This window comes from Carcharhinus amblyrhynchos, unplaced genomic scaffold (assembly GCF_965287045.1).
Source record: "Carcharhinus amblyrhynchos unplaced genomic scaffold, sCarAmb.v2.hapA chromosome_1373, whole genome shotgun sequence".
Taxonomy (NCBI): Eukaryota; Metazoa; Chordata; class Chondrichthyes; order Carcharhiniformes; family Carcharhinidae; genus Carcharhinus; species Carcharhinus amblyrhynchos.
In genome coordinates, this window is record NW_027651113.1 from 18,139 (window position 1) to 21,161 (window position 3,023).

The window sequence follows — 3,023 nt, forward strand, 5'->3', positions numbered from 1 at the left end:
TTCAGACTGTGGAAAGAAACTCACACAGACACGGAGAGAACATGCAGACTCCGCTCATACAGTGACCCGGGCTGGGAATTGAACCTGGGACCCTGGCGCTGTGAAGCAGCAGTGCTAACCACTGTGCCACCCTTGATCCAATGAGCTGCCACATTGCTGGGGACCAAATCCAGTAATGATTCCCTCTTTGTGGGTCAGGAATATGATGATCTACAAAATCACACTCCAGAAACTCTTCCTCCTCGTTGCCTTTGACACTGTTACATAAGAACATAAGAAATAGGAGCAGGAGTAGGCCATCTGGCCCTTCGAGCCTGCCCCGCCATTCAATAAGATCATGGCTGATCTGTCGTGGCTCAGTTCCACATTCCCACCCTCTCCCCATAACCCTTAATCCCCTCGCTTATCAAAAACCCATCAACCCGCGTCTTAAAAATATTTAGCGAGGCAGCCTCCACCACTTCAACGGGTAGAGAATTCCAGAGATTCACCACCCTTTGAGTGAAGAAGTTCCTCCTCAACTCCGTTCTAAAACGCCCCCCCTTATCTTGAGGCTGTGCCCCCTAGTCCTAGTGTCTTTTTTGAGTGGGAAGAGTCCCTCCACCTCTATCCTATCCATCCCATTCATCATCTTATACGTCTCAATGAGATCTCCTCTTACTCTCCCAGTCCTTTGGATAATGGAAGTCCCCATGATAATTGCTCTGTTGCCCAAGATCATTGTTTCCAAACTATTTTCTTCCATTTTAACCTGCCAGCAAACACAACAGCAATGACATTGCACTGTTCAGTATATAATTATTAAAGTTCACTGATGATAGATCAACTTCAAAAAGATACAAAAGTCTGAGGTCACATACCAATCTAAACAAGAACAGCTTCTTCCCTGTTGCTGTCAGACTTTTGAATGGACTTACCCTCATACTAAGTTGATCTTTCTCTACACCCTAGTTATGACTATAACACTACATTCTGCACCCTCTCCTTTCCTTCTCTATGAATAGTATGTTTTATCAGTAAAGCACACAATACTTTTCACTGTATACTAATACGTGTGACAATAAATCAAATCAAAAATCAATCTACTAATAAATCTGTGTTTTTTAAGTACCTTGGGTGAAATGTTATCTCTGGCACTGAAGGTGGGTGGAGGTGATGTGTTAGTCTGTCAGTAAGTCATGTATCTCAGAAGCTAATCCTCCTCTTTAAGATGGGAGCTGTTAATAAAAAAGGATTTCTCTTTTCAGATTACTAGTTATAGAGCATGAACTCAGCAGGCAGAAGCCTCGAGGAAGGGCTGTATTATCTTCATGTTTGAGTTAACACAGCGCGGTGTAGGTACGCACTCTGGGTGCCCCCTCACTTGTCCTTTTACGTACTCTCCAGCTCGTCACTTCATTCGAACCACTCATCTTATAGATGTCAGAAACTGTCAGAAGCAGCAAACATTGTTCACATTTACATTCAGCGTTGCTGATCCAGAGCAATGTCACATTTCACATCATTGATTTTAATGTCAGATGAATCACTGAGGATTTGAAATGAGATCAGAATAATATTCCTCATCACAGAGACTGCAGCTCTGCAATGTAACTTTAGAACAAGTGAGCTCTCAATCATTGCCATTACATAACTGGGCTAAGTGAATGAACCCACAGCCCATTCACACAATTCCTAATGAGCGATTAGTGTTTTTATCCAAAACAAGGCAGGTTTCACAATGAAGGTACACTGATCCTGAATGGGTGGAGATTATAACCTGCAACAGTTATCGGCCGCTGAGATTCAGCCACAGTGACAGACCCTCCCACCCTCCCACACACTGTAACCATCCCCACTCCCCACCGCCCACACACTGAAACCACCCCCCTCCACCCCCCACACACTGTAACCACCCCCTTCCGCCGCCACCCACACACTAACCTCCCCCCACCCCCCACCCCCAAACACACCGTACTGTGCTGCTGGTCTGTGTTGGTTCAGTTGAATGATCTCTCTCTCTGTGAGCCCTCTCTCTCCCGCACTGTAATATCCTCCTGAATGCTGCTACCACCACTCCCCTCTTTCCTCTCTGCACCTTTCCTGTACACATTGCAGTGTTCCATGGTGTGGAGTTGCCAGCGTTGGACTGGGAGAGGCATAAAATCATAGAAACCGTACAGTGCAGAAGGGGGCCATTCAGCCCATCATGTCTGCACTGACAACAATCCCATCTCGGCCCTATCCTTGAAACCCTATCTACTCACCCTGCTAATCCCTCTAACCCACACATCCCAGGACCCTAAGGGGCGACTTAGCATGGCCAATGCACCTAACCTGCACATCTTTGGACTGTGGGAGGAAACCGGAGCACCCGGAGGAAACCCACGCAGACATGAGGAGAATGTGCAAACTCCACACAGGCAGTGACTTAAGCCAGGAATCGAACCCAGGTCTCTGGAGCTGTGAGGCAGCAGTGCTAACCACTGTGCCACCCATACAGCACACTGGACTTTGACAAAGGGTCGTCTGGACTCAAAACGTCAGCTCTTTTCTCTCCTTACAGATGCTGCCAGACCTGCTGAGATTTTCCAGCGTTTCCTCTTTTGGTTTCAGATTCCAGCATCCGCAGTAATTTGCTTTTTTTACACAATGTACAAGATAACGGTTGGAATGCGAGGCTTAACAGGCAATCAGCAGTACAGAGAGTGAGAGTGGAGAGAGCGATAATCACAGGTTAAAGAGGTGAAATTGTCTCAAGCCTCTAAGACTCGCATTCCAATCATTATCTTGCAATTGTGAAACCGACTCTCCACTCACCTGATGAAGGAGCAGCGCTCCGAAAGCTCGTGGTTCCAAATTAATGTGCTCCCACTATCCCAGTCTCCCCCCCTCAGCCCCAGTCTCTCTCTGGCTCGCTCCCTCAGCCCCAGCCTCGCTCTCTTTCTGTCTCTCTCTCTCTCTCTCTCTCTCTCTCCTCTGAAGGCTCCAGTCTGGACAGGATCCGGTTGCCTGGGTGACTGTGGCCTTTCTCTGTGACTCAG